The sequence below is a fragment of the Geotrypetes seraphini genome, chromosome 16, assembly GCF_902459505.1.
Source record: "Geotrypetes seraphini chromosome 16, aGeoSer1.1, whole genome shotgun sequence".
Classification (NCBI taxonomy): Eukaryota; Metazoa; Chordata; class Amphibia; order Gymnophiona; family Dermophiidae; genus Geotrypetes; species Geotrypetes seraphini.
In genome coordinates, this window is record NC_047099.1 from 25,747,291 (window position 1) to 25,761,937 (window position 14,647).

The window sequence follows — 14,647 nt, forward strand, 5'->3', positions numbered from 1 at the left end:
CATTTCACACTATATATTGATACCATTGTGTTGTCAACATCTTTCAGTGACCACTACAGCAATTTTTATGTTCATATCACCTGATTTTTGGTTCCATCACCTTCTTTCACTGCCACCTTGTTGGCAATACAATGTTGTCTACTCTGTCTTTTTCAGAACCTGTATTTGATTTTTTATCTATAACTTTTCTCTGAGCAGCATTTTTCATTCATCTATAAAATATATAATTATCAATATTTACTTTTATATTTATATTTTTTCACTTTGTTTATTTTTATCTTTTTTCCTCAGTAATCTTTTTTCTCATTATCGGATCTTCCCATTCACCCCAAGTTTCCCTTCATCCAGGCCACTCCCACTCACTGAGAAAGAGGTAAATACTAGTCTTCAAATTTTTAATCAGCTCTATTTGCACATGTACAGCCTCTTAGCACTTTTAGATTCGAGACGCCTACACGGCAGGCTACATATTAAAGTTTCTTGTTTTTCATTTTCATTCGCAGTTTATCTATGTTTTTTATGTTTCCTCACAATCTTATTTGTTTTTTCACAGTCGAGAAAGGAGAAATTCTCAATATGGTAAGAACTCTGTTTTATGCTTACGTACCTGCAGTATAGTCCTTAGGCTTACACGCCAAGATTGAAGAACATACTTCATATTGTTACTATCGTTTTTATAACTTTTAAGTTTTGTTTTTTTAAACTTTAGTTTTTCAATCTTTGTCCATTTTGGGTTTTATTTTTTTATTTGTTTTGTCTTAGTTTTTGTAAAGCAGCATTTTATATGCACAAGTTCTAGCCATTTTTTTCTGTCAGTTTTTTTTAGCAGTTTTGCTTCTTTTATTATGTCATTTCAGATTCTAGTTTTTATGTTTTGCGGGAAATTTTCTTGTCCACTTTGGGATCTGATTATTTATTATTTTTGGTTTAATCTCTGCAATGTGCCTTTTCATATGCTCGATTATTGAGTTTCAGTCATTTTTTTCTTTTAGATTTTTCTGTCCTTTTTTTTAGCAGCCCTTTAACGTGGATTTCACGTTATTTAACTTCAGACTAAAATTGCTCAATGTTGGTCACTCTTGATGTCTGGCATTTTAGATGCATTTTCTGTGACAGATGGTCTTTCACATAATTTTGATTTAGATGTTGTATACTTTTCCACCAGAAATAGCCATGTCTTGATAACATTTTCTAAATGCATTTCTTCTTATCTTTTCTATTTGTTGTCTATAAAAGTTCATTGGTGGTGTGTTGCTTTAATATATTGTTCAGTATTATGAAAAAATGTTTCAACGGAGGTTACCTTCCTGTTACAGATATAACTTTTGTTCATATGTCTCCCCTCATATGTTTTAAATGTGTGTATATATGTTCCTTTGTGGATGCTTTTCTATATATTTTTTACCATTCATTATCTATGCATTTCTAATCACTAGCTCAATGCATATGTTTCATCTTATTATTTCTGCGGATGGTAACAACCTCTTTTATATATATCATTATATTTTTTTTCTATATGTTTTACTTATGCCATTTTATTATCATTGTATATTATAATGTATATGATTGTCCATTTATTTTGTTATGTTTTATTCAACAACAGTTGTCCTCTAAGGAAGGCAATTTTGGTTGCCGAAACCTGGATCCTAGTCGGGACTTTCCTAGGACTCCACTCTTTGGGACTTCAAATGGTCTTTATAAAGGCCTAGGCCTATATTTTAATTTATGTAGCCTTGAATAAATGTAACTGGTGGTTGGTTTAGACCAGTGTGTCGCAAACTGTGTGCCTCTCGGCAAGAGGCACATCCTGTAGGAAGTCAGCCGATGTAGACGACTCTCCTCCTGGCCGGCGTCTCTTCTCTTCTCCCTGCGCCTCCTGGATCCCTGTAACGGTGGGTTGTGGTAAGACGGGCCTCCGCGCATACCATACGCAGCCATTGACGTGATGATGTCACGCATGTGCATGACATCATCGCACCGACTTCTGGGTGACTTCCGGCCAGGGTACTGCATTTAGCGTGCCGCTGGCCGGAAAAGTTTGCGGGACACTAGTTTAGACATTTCTCTTGCCTCTTTTTTTGTTCTTGTTCCACTATCGAGGCTAGCCCCCTTCTTCCTCTGTTCTGTTACAAAAAGGAAGAGAAGCAGCTCTCTATGTAAAGGGCAATATAAAAGCAGCTGAAATGCAGGAGTGTGGGGAAGAGAGTAAGCCATATGAATAGCAAGGCAGAGAGAGAAATAGCAGGACACAAGTGCAAAGATATTTTGGGTGTTTTTTTTTTTTACATTTTATTGAGTAATGGTTTACAGTTGCAGCTTTTCTCTCATAAGCCAAGGAAGGAGCATCACAGTTCATTCAGTATACATCATTTTCTGTTGCTTAAGCATTTTCTGTTGCTTAAGCATTTTCTGTTGCTCACCCAGAGGCCTCGGTGAGCAAAGTGATAAAGTGTCCATTAAAGGTGCAGGAAAAGCTCTGGCTACATTTTGATGCCAAAGCGCTGATGTGTTCTCTGGCTGTGGTGATTAATCGCACAAAACAACTTGGGAAGAAGCCTGGATTCAGAGAAGAGAATGGTGCTTGGGTTTCTCCTCTTCTCCCCAATCTACCATCAACTCCACCCATCCTTCTCCCCATTCTACCCTCAGATTTCTCAGTAGGCTCAAGATATTCCTCATATGTATGATGTCACAGCTCAGAGTGTTGTGGATTGACTGATCTCAAGATGACATTACTGCCTCAGGCTTGGATTGAAGTGAGCAAGTGATGGTGTCGATAGGGTAGGTGCTGCAAGATGGAGGGGCAGGCTGGTGAGGGGTCTGGGAAGCAACATGGAACGACAGTAGATGTAATGTACAAAAGCTTCACAGACACTGGTAAGAAGATAAAGCAATGCCACATGGTGGAAAGATTTAATGACTAGTGGAGCACATGGCTGAGGCTTCCTGGGCTTTGCAAGAGCTCATCACTTTGAAGGCTCCTTTGTTTTTTCTTGTCCTGATTTTGGTTCCTTGGATGGCTCTTGTGGCTGCACTGGAGTAGAAGAAGCTGAGCACCCACATGAACGTTTCGGCTTCACTGACATTGGCTCCTTTACTGGTTCTTTGGGCTTTTCGTGCACTGGTTTTGAGTCCTTAGATGCCTCCTGATGCTTCACTAGAATGGGAGCAGATTTGCTGCTGGGTGATTTGGGCTGTTCTGGTTCCTTTACTAGTTCTTTGGGTTTTTGTGCACTGGTGTTGGGTCATGCACTGGTTTTGGATCCTTAGATGCCTCCTGGTGCTTCACTGGAACGGGAGCAGTTTTGCTGTCGTGTAATTTGGGATATTTGGTTCCTTCACTGTTTCTTTGGGCTTTTTGTGCATTGGTTATATGTCATGCATTGGTTTTGGGTCCATAGATTCCTCCTGGTGCTTCACTGGAACAGGAGCAGTTTCGCTGTCGTGATTTAGGATGTTCTTGTTCCTTCACTGGTTCTTTTGGCTTTTCGTGCACTGGTTCTGGGTGCTTAGATGCATTCTGCTTCTTCACTGGAATGGGAGCGTAAGAACATAAGAATTATTGCTGCTGGGTCAGACCAGTGGTCCATCGTTCCCAGCAGTCCGCTCATGCGGTGGCCCTTAGGTCAAAGACCAGTGCCCTAACTGAGACTAGCCTTACTTGCGTACGTTCTGGTTCAGAAGGAACTTGTCTTTGTCTTGAATCCCTTTCGAGTAGTACATTGTCCTTCTTCATGTACGGCGACCAGTGCTGGATGCAGTATTCCAGGTGGGGGCGTACCATGGCCCGGTACAGCGGCATGATAACCTTCTCCGATCTGTTTTTGATCCCCTTCTTAATCATGCCTAGCATTCTACTCACCCTTTTTGCTGCATCTGCGCATTGCACGGAAGGCTTCATTGACTTGTCTACCAGTACTCACAAGTCTCTTTCCTGGGGGGTGTCTCCGAGTACTGCACCAGACATCCTGTATTCGTGTATAAGATTTTTGTTGCCAACATGCATCACCTTACACTTATCCACGTGAAACCTCATTTGCCATGTCGCGGCCCATTCCCCGAGCATGTTTATGTCACTTACAGGTCTCCGCAATCCTTCTGTGTCTTCACTACTCTGAATAACTTTGTATCGTCTGCAAATTTAATCACCTCGCTCATTGTACCAATTTCCAGGTCATTTATAAATATGTTGAAGAGCACGGGCCCAAGCACCGAACCCTGCGGCACTCCACTCGTGACACTTTTCTAGTCCGAGTATTGTCCATTTACCCCCACTTTCTGTTTCCTATCCGCCAACCAGTTTTGAATCCACATGAGTATATCACCCTCGATTCCATGGCTCGCAATTTGTCGAAGTAGTCGTTCATGCGGGACCTTGTCAAACTCCTGAAAATTCAGATATACAACATCGACTGGGTCACCCTTGTCTATCTGCCTGTTTACTCCCTCGAAGAAGTGCAGTAAGTTTGTCAAGCAAAATCTTTCTTTGCTGAAGCTGTGCTGGCTGGTCCTCATCAGATTGTGTCCGTCAAGGTGATCAATGATGCGGTCCTTTATCAGCGTCTCCAGTCTTCCGGAATCCTTCCTGATTTGATCAACAGATTGGCTATTAGTTGAAGCAGTTCAGCTATAACCCCTTTCAGTTCCTTGATTACCCTCGGTTGGAAGCTGTCCAGTCCCGGGGATTTATAATTTTTAAGCCTATCAATCTGTCTGCATACCTCTTCTACACTGACCGTCGACCCTGTCAGTTTCCCGTCTTCATTTCCTGTGTATAGCCTGTTGACTTCAGGTATATTGGATATATCCTATTCGGTAAATACAGACGCAAAAAATGTGTTCAGTTTGTCGATGGCTTTGTCCTCCTTTAGTACTCCCTTTATTCCATGGTCATCTAACAGCCCCACTGCTTCCTTCGTGGGTCGTTTCCCCTCAAAAAAACTGCTTGAAGTTTTTTGCCTCCTTGGCTATTTTTTCCCTGTAGTCTCTTTTAACTCCTCTTACCGTCTTATGGCACCTGCTTTAATGTTGTTTGTGCTTTTTCCAGTTTTCGTCCATTTTTTTACCTTTTCCATTTCTTAAACAAAGTCTTCTTGTCTCTGAATGCTTCCTTCACTGCTACAGTGAGCCTCACCAGTTCCTTGTTCTTTTTTCTCTTGGTCCCTTGTTGATGCAGCTCAAGGGTTGTCTCGCAAGTTTTACATCTCCCACACTTCACATGGCTCCCTTCAGCCCTGACTGCTGTGGTCCTCCTGGTAGAATCAGAGGGGCATAAAATCTCCTTCAAATTGCGCTGGTGACTGTGTGTAGCTCAATTCGTTTTAAATGTTTAGAGATGTTAAAACGAGCTGAGCTACATGGAGGAACCCTCTTAAAATACTGTAAACGTGAGTACATTCCCAGAGTTTTACGAATTATAAAAGATCCAAGACTATTTCTAGACAATAAAGAATTTTTGAACAAGTGGGCAGCCATATTACACAAATGCTCGTTGGATTTAATGGTTTTAATTATTGAACAGACCCGGGCAGCAACAGAAACCATTAAAACAGAACTTGAAACCAAGCTCACTGAATTTAAGACCTCTTCCGTAGCAACTGATTTTGACAAACAATTTGTAGATTTACAAGTTAAAGTAGAACAATTCAAGACTGAACTCCAGCAACAAAAACTTAAGAAGTTCCATGGAGACGAGGAGGATTACAAAAAGAAGAGCGTGTACCCTTGGTTAAATCCAGATTAACAACCAGTGAGAGGCAAACAGAGGAGAGTCAGAACAGTGGATTTTGATAATACTTCAGAAAGCACGGAAACTTCAGGGTCAGGGGATCATTTTTTTTTTAAATTTATAAATTTAAAAGTTTACAATATCAAAAGATACCAAGGATAAAGGTTACTTACACCAAATTTTAAACAATCATATACAACACAAACATTCCTTTTCAAGCCCACAATAAATGGAGAGGCATACAACAATCCAACTAACAAAAATAAAGAAAACTAAGAATTGGTTTTGATTCCTTAAGAATCTTGACCATTCCATACTATTTGGAAATCTTACATCCACCTATATTCTCAGTAATGAGTCATTGAAAAACATTAAGGAAGAAAATCATTTCTGTTCTCGAGTTATTAAGAATTGTTGCAACTGAATTGGATCCCAAAATACATATTCAATGTCTTGTAATTTAACAAGTCATTTGCATGGAAATTTTAAATAAAAAGATGCCTCAAGAGCTAAGACTCTTGTTCTTAATTTCAAAAATTCTTTCCTTCTTAATTGCGTAGCTCTTGAGACATCAGGAAAAATTCTGACTAAATCTCCACAAAATTTTGTCAACCTATTTTTAAAGTAAAGTTTCATAATTAACAGGGACCGTTTTTAGGGGTCACCACCCAGAGAAAAAATAGAAGGGGAAGAGGCAGGAGGAGAAAACCAGTGGATCAAGAATGACCTGCCACACGTTCCCAGATGATAGTGATTAATCTTTCTGATCGGGATCTCACCGGAACAGAACAGGAGGTTCTACAGAAAGGGTTATTGTCTGTACCTTCAAGAAGCACGTCCTGTCTCCAAACTAGAATTGACATTGAAAGATTTTTCAGATCATTGCATTTAAGATAATTTTATGGAGATGGTAAGACTGTGGAGTCCACTACAGAGAGGCCCATGTTACGAATTAAACCCAAGTGGAGCCCCCCTGTCCCAATGGGAGCTCCTCTCCAAATTTTTAAGAGTTTGGTATTAAAAGACATTGGGAATATTTCTTTTGATACCAGATGAGCAAGTAACATTACCAAGGATGAATATCATGCTCTCCAGGGTTTAAAAACTGATCAACAGATCATAATTCGGCAAGCCAACAAAGGGGGGCAGTGGTGATCATGAATAAAATAGATTATGAGGAAGAAATGCTTCGGCAGCTCATGATCACCACTGATTATCTTGAATTATTCAGTGATCCTACGCCTGAACTTCAAAAAATTATCAGAGAATACACACAGGAGGCTTTTGACAGGCACTTATTAACTGAGAAAGAGGTGTGGTTTTTAAATGCACCTTACCCTAAAACACCTGTAATGTATCTTCTCCCAAAGATTCATAAAACTTTAGTTAAGCCCCCAGGGACGCCCATTGTTTCAAGTAGAGGATCATTATTAGAGCCCCTGTCAGTGTTTGTTGATAGTTTTTTGAATCCCCTGGTCACCAAGAACTTCTCTTATATCCGTGATTCCACGGATTTCATTACCAAGTTGGAAGAAGTGACTGACATGTCCTGTATCACATATTTAGTTTCTTTAGTTGTGAAATCATTGTATACAGTCATATCACAAGATGAGGCACTACAGGTTATACAGGAAGAATTACAGCAAGGAGAGAATGACAGATAGGTATAAACGGAAGTAATTGTGCGGTTATTAGAAATTGCGATGAAAAACAATTTTTTTAGTTATGAGAATCGGTTTTTCAAACAAATTTCTGGGGTAGCAATGGTGGCTACCATGGCCCCATCAGTAGCCAACTTATTCATGAAAGCTTTTAAACAGACACATATCCTTGATAACAATCCTTTTTTCCCCCCATATTAAGTTATGGGTTATGTTTATTGATGATATTTTTGTGCTCTGGTTGAGGATCTGAACAGGAATTTTCAATGGTTAAACAACAGGCACCCCACCATACAATTCAGTATGGAAAGACACAGCACCACATTAGCTTTCCTGGATTTGAACATCATTAGAACTGCTACTTCGTTTGAAACTAAGGTACACCAGAAACCAACTGACCGCAACACACTATTATTATATACCAGCTGCCACCCTAAGTCTTTAAAAGATAGTCTTCCTGTGTCACAGTTTGTACGATACAGGAGAAATTGTTCCACAATACACATGTACAAACAACAAGCCCAACGGTTGTGCTTGAAGTTGTTGCATAGAGGTTATCCAGGGGCCATCATCCAAGCGGCATACAAACGTGCCAGGTATATTAATCGAGATTTGTTATTTGTGAAGAAAGCTAAGGAGGAGGAAGATTGGCATCCCACCTGTGTACTCACCTTTGGTGGAAGTTTGGGCGAGATAGCAGGAGTTTTACGTAAACATTGGCCCATTATACAACTGCACCCCACATTCATGAACAAAACCTTAAGGATTGCGTATAATCGCCAGCGCAATTTGAAGGAGATTTTATGTCCCTGTGATACTACCAGGAGGACCAGGACTGAAGGGAGCCATGTGAAGTATGGGAGATGTAAAACTTGTGAGACTACCCTTGAGCTGCATGGCAGTTTTCTTTTTTTTTTCTTTTTTTTTTTTTTATTGGAGTTTAATTCATTTACAATATCATAAAGATATCAAGGAAAAAAAGGTTTCCATGCAAGTTCAATACAACAAATAATACTAAAAACAATCCTTTATAAGCCCACTATTGGGGAACAAATTGCTTATAACAACTAAGTTTTTAAAGAAAATCAAGGAAATGAGTTGGGTTCCATTTGACCCAAATCCTTCCCAACTAATTTATGACATTAGACATTTCTACCCTAATTCTCATTGATCAATGAAAAAGAAATAAAGAAGAAAAGGCAGTTTTCAACATCCGTTAACTTTAAGATCCCATTGGCTCCGTTACAACACCTCTTGTGACACCTCTTTTGTAGTTTATGGGATTTTATGTCCTTGCCCAAAGTTCTACATTGGACAAACATCGAGACTCTTTAGGGTTAGGATGAGTGAACACCGTAGTAATTTAACATGTCACAAGACAGAGGAACCACTGGTTGAACATTTTGACACACTAGGCCACAACTCCAGGGATTTCAAATGTTTCATCCTTGATCACGTGCCACCGATATCAAAAGGGAGAGATAGGAGATTGGCATTACAGAAAAGAGAACAGGAATGGATTTTTCGTTTACACACAGAGGATCCAGATGGATTAAACCAAAAGATTGAGTGGCAAATATTTTTTAATCAGGTTCTCAGAGGCAACCTGAAGTGGTTTTCAGTTTTTCAATATTGTAGTTCATTTCAGAGGTTCACTCGCTCATGTTTATGAGAGTGAGGCTCTGCATGCAATCATCAGCTGTGAACGTGTACAACATATTGACGTCAGATGTGATTTAAGAGTTAGCAGTTTCACCTGGGGTGGTCTCTGTCCTAGTATCTCCTTTTCTAGACATCGGTCCGGAGCCCTGATGCAGCTTGTGGGCGAAACAGCAGCTAGCTTGACGTCCGTCGGCGAGGACTGGCAGGGATACAATGACATTTAAATATTACATCTATTACTCCACCTACAGCTAAGTAGATTTTTTTGAAAAAATCTGAAGTTACGTCCTGTGGGTAGGAGGGGGATCAAGAGCCAGTGAAGAACTTTTTTTTTCCCTTTCCAGTGCGGTATCTACTAACTGTCACGCACGGGGATCTGAGACTCTCCCCTTATTTATCACATTTAATGAGATTCGATGAGAATGAAACTTTCAATGCAATTGTGGTGAAGTTTAATTTTGAGTATAACAGTGAGAAAGTTATAGGATATAGGATTAAGTGAAATTTGAACCCACAACCTCAGGGTGCTTAGGCTATAGTTCTAACCACTAGTAGTAATATATCTCATGTAGAATATTGTATACATTGAATCTTTAAGGGAGAGAAAGAGATAATAGATGGCATGGATGGGCATGGATAAGCCATATGGTTCTTATTTGCCTTAATTATTTTATGTTTCTGTGCTACTGTCTGTTTTTCTATAAATAAGTGCATGGTGAAAGAGGGGTGAGTCTGCGTTTGAATTCCATTGAGTCACGCACAGCCTGACAAACTCTCATCCTTGAATCAAGGTTAAGTGCTTTAGATGTTACAACTAAATTATAATAATTATATTAAACAACCAAAAGAGGCTGTGTCAGTGAATGATTCTAGGTTACCACCTGAAAAAGCTCCTGAGCATAAGTGTAAAATAGCTTGTGTTACATGAATTTAGTCGGTGGCCATTCGAATGGTCAGACTAATAAACACAAATCAGTGCCAGAGACAGGAACTCTTGAACTTTTCTAGCACCTATGTTATGGTAGGGAATAAATAAAAAAAAAATTCCCCTTCCTTTGAGAATGATCTATACATCCCCAGTGGGATAGTCCTTCCTCCTCCCCACCCCTATATTATAATGAGGGGCATTGAGAAAATGTCCATTTTTTAACCAAATTAAAAACATCCAAAATAAGCCATTTGCATGTAGGGGGGGGGCAGCATTTTTAATGGACTGGCACATATATGCCAACAGAGCAGTGGAACACCCTAAGGGACACTGCTGTGAATTTCACATTAAGGGTGTCAGGTTCACATTTTACTGTAACCCCTGTAGATTATATGGTGAGCCCTCCAAAACACCCCACTGGAGTGGGTATCAGTGTGAACTCCACTAATATGGAACATGAGGATGTAATTGGCCAGACTTTACGGTAGATGTCTTGCAAACAACGGGATGATTGGAGTGAGCTTGGACAGCAAATTCAGCATTTGGAACCTAGGACAAGACCAGACTTTACAGTCTACGGTCCAGAAATATCAAAGAAGAGACAAATTAATCTAATCATGTATTTTTTAAATGGTTATAACTTATGGGCTGACTGGATGGACCATTTAGGTCTTAACCTGCCATCATGTACTGTTACTGTGCCCACCTACTACTCCAATAATCCTTATACCTGCAGGTATCACCTATATGGCAGTACAGTGGGTTTTTTTGTGTGTTTTGGGGGCTCACACTTTCCACCATAAGTGTACTAGTTAGGGTGGCATATGAGCCTGGGTCCCCCGCTCTCCAGTCCACTGCACTGCCCACCAGGCTACTTCAGAGACCTGCTTGCAGCTCTACTAGGACTGGCCACTGGAAGATTGTGTGGGGGTCCATATTTTCATTCCTCCAGTGGTCACCTGGTCAGTTTGGGTACCTTTTTGGCCCTTATTCATTTAAAAAACAGCTGTAGCTGAAAATGTCCAAATTATGCCCTGGACATTTTGTAAAATGTTTGATTATCGCTATAAAATGTCCAAGTGCTAATCCCAGCCAAAACACGCCCCCCTTATGATTTAGACACACTGGAGACAAAACAACCAGAAATACATCTAAAAAGATCCTCCTCAGCTGCCATTCCACTATCGGTCGGTGTACTTCAGGGCTCTGTCCTGGGACCTCTTCCTTTCTCCATCTACACTTCCTCCCTTGGCATTCTAATCTCCTTCCACGGCTTCCAGTACAATCTCTATGCTGATGACTCATAAATTGACCTCTCTACGCCCAAAATTTCTACAGGGATTCAAACTCGAGTCTCGGCCTGCTTGGCTGACATTTCTACCTGGATGTCTCATTGCCACCTAAAATTAAACATGGCCAAAACTTTTAAATTTCTCTAAAGAGGTTTCGGCGCATAGAGAGATTGGAAGATTGTTCCAGATCTGAGGTCCCAAAATGGAGAAGGTTGCCAATCACTTTCAATGATGGAATGGTCAGCAAATATTGATCTGCTGATCTAAGAGATCTAGTTGGGGAATAAGGTATTAAATACCGATATAAAAATATTGGGGTATTAGTTTTCTGAATTTTAAATGTTAGCAGTGCAATTTTGTATGTTATTCTATGTGAGATCGGTAGCCCCGATTCCTCTGGGTAGAGGTGAGGAGCGCCCTGATTCTTTTGTATCTTGGAGAGGTGAGTTAGTGAGAGCAGTTCTTGATTCCTCTCTATCTGGAGAGAGGTGAGGGTTCTCTGACTGGTCCATCTCATATGAAGATCCTCTCTCTCTTTGGGCCCCTTCTCTTACTCATTTGAAGGCTCGCCCCCCCCCCTCTTTCATATACTCTGAGTCTCTTCTCTCACTCGTTAGGGATGTGTCACCTTCATTGGTCTGAGGGTGACACATTCCTAATGCTGGTACTGGTTTGAGTCCTCCTCTACTCAGGGTGGTAGGTGGTAGAATGGGTAAAGGTGAACTAATTTTTTACTCTTTCAAAACTGACAAGGACTAGGAAACACTCAATGAAGTTACCAATAAGGGGAAATTTTTTTTCCACTCAAAGAATAGTTAAGTTCTGCCAGAGGATGTGGGGCATGTATTATCGGTTATTTGATGTAACTTATGTTGTATTTTCCCCATGTTACTTGTATTTTACAATTTTTATTTCTTTTTATTATTATAAATTTTGTACAATGTACACTACTTTGGTATTTAAAGCGGTATATCTGGGTTTATAAAAGGTTTGGGCAAGTTCTTCTACTACTACTTATTTCTATAGTGCTACTAGACGTACACAGCACTCATTTACCATAAATATCCAGACCCCTAAATAAACATCTCCCATAGGTATCCATTTAACCTTCTCCTAAATAAGCATCTCCCTTAGGTACCCACTTAACTGATTCCCTCAAAGTTAGGTATCTTTCTTCAGTAACCTATATTGTTTTCCCTACTGAACCTGTAACTACTTGATCCCTGTCGAGTTATTCTATCGATAAATCCAGATATCTTATAATTGTATTTCTATACCACAGCTTGTAATCTACTTGAATCGTTGTTATGTAATTCTCTCGGTAATGTCCTGATCTCTTTTAACTGTAATCCGCTTAGAACCGCAAGGCACAGGCGGAAAAGAAATCACAAATGTAATGTAATGTGTATTAAACATTCAAGAGACAGTCCCTGTTCAGTAGAACTTACAATCTAATCAAGCAGATAATCTATTCAATCTCTACATCACACCTGTCCTAGACATAGCCCACAAACATCAAATCGAGACTCACTCCTTCGCTGATGACATACTGCTATATTTACCACTGGGAGAACACAAAACTGATGAATTGCCTCGCAGAAATCCAAAACTGGATACCCATTAACAAATTGCGGCTGAATGCCTCCAAAACCGAACTCCTTTGGATCCGCAAAGATCACTGCACTCACCCCCACCCCGCTCTACTCTGGGAATCACCTACCACAACTGCAGAGGACCAAGCACGCAGCTTAGGGATAATCCTTGACTCCAATCTATCGCTTTCCAACCACATCTCCCAAGTGGTCTCTTCCTCATTCTACTACCTGTGACAACTCTGCAAAACAAGAAACTATTTCTCAGAATTTTTCTTCAGACAGCTTCTCTATGGTGATGAGGTCTTTTGAAAATTGTGCTCCCTGTGGATGCCAATAAAATGTGAACTTCAAACATACAGAAAAGTCTCCACATTGAAAAAAGAGTCTTCCCATTCCATATCCATATCTGGATCACCCCGATGTCTGTTCCAATGTGTATTGCTCAATACATTAACCTCCCTCTAATTTGGTCTCATTTCTATATACATTCCACGTTGACAGGAATCCCAAGAATTTTTCTTTGCTCTAATTTTAATAGCGCTAATTTAATTTTTAATTGCTCTAATTTTATCTATCGTACACACACACACACACTCACCTTAATTTTTTAAACCATTTATCTATTCTGGAGATGATATGTTTTTTTCTAAGCAGCCACTACCTCCTTATGGTTTGCTCTGGATGACTATGAGATTCATTCATGTTTCAGATTATATCTTCCCTCAATAGCCGTTCTGAAAATAGATTTTAACAGCATTTGTCTTAAGAACATAAGAATTTCCATACTGGGATAGACTGAAGGTCTATCTAGCCCACTATTCTGTTTCCAACAGTGGCTAACCCAGATCACAAGTACATGGCAAGGTCCTGATTTGTAAAACAGATTTTATGCTGCTCATCTTATGAATAAGTAGTGGATATTCCCAAATCCATCTTAATAAAGGTGTAAGGACTTTGGTTTTAGGAAATTATCCAGAGCTTTTGTAAACTCTGCTAGGCTAACTGAACAACAGTTAGCTTTGCAGGGCTTAAAAAAAGGATATGAGGAAATCCACTGCTTATTGCTTGGATGAGCAGCATAAAATCTGCTTTACAAACTGGGATCTTGCCAGGTACTTGTGACCTGAGTTGGACTTCCAGAAGGTTCCACAAGGTTCGACAAGGTTCCACATGAAAGACTTCTCAGGAAACTACAAAGCCATGGATTACAGGGAGATATACTGAGATGGATAGGCAAATGACCGGAGAACAGAAAGCAGAGAGTGGGCATAAATGGGAAGTTCTCAGACTGGGAGAAAGTGACTAGCGGTGTACCCCAGGGCTCGGTACTTGGGCCCATCTTATTTAATATTTTCATCAATGACCTAGAAGAAGGAACATCCAGTGAGATCATAAAGTTTGCAGATGACACAAAGCTATGCCGGGCAATCAGATCGCAGAAGGATAGCGAGGAACTCCAGAGTGACTTGTGTCAGTTAGAGAAATGGGCAGAGAAATGGCAGATGAAGTTTAATGTGGAAAAGTGCAAAGTAATGCCTTTAGGCAGAAAGAACAAGGAACACGAGTATAGAATGTCAGGTGCAACTCTGTGTAAGAGCGAACAAGAAAAGGACCTGGGTGTACTGATAGATAGGACCCTGAAACCATCGGTACAATGCGCAGCAGCAACAAAGAAAGCAAATAGAATGTTAGGCATGATAAAAAAGGGAATCACGAGTAGATCGGAGAAAGTTATAATGCCGCTTTATAGAGCAATGGTCAAACTACACTTGGAATACTGT

General features: G+C 40.1%; 1 protein-coding gene across 1 annotated transcript in view; it reads left to right on the top strand.

Annotated features, from left to right (window-relative positions):
- The first annotated feature begins 297 nt into the window (after positions 1–297).
- Positions 298–14,647, top strand: part of LOC117350729 (titin-like) — a 59,634-nt gene continuing 45,284 nt past the window's right edge. Inside the window, exons 1-2 of the mRNA XM_033925261.1 lie at positions 298–373; positions 554–579. The gene's annotated coding sequence lies outside the window, so the exon portion shown is untranslated. The remainder of the gene's footprint in view (positions 374–553; positions 580–14,647) is intronic.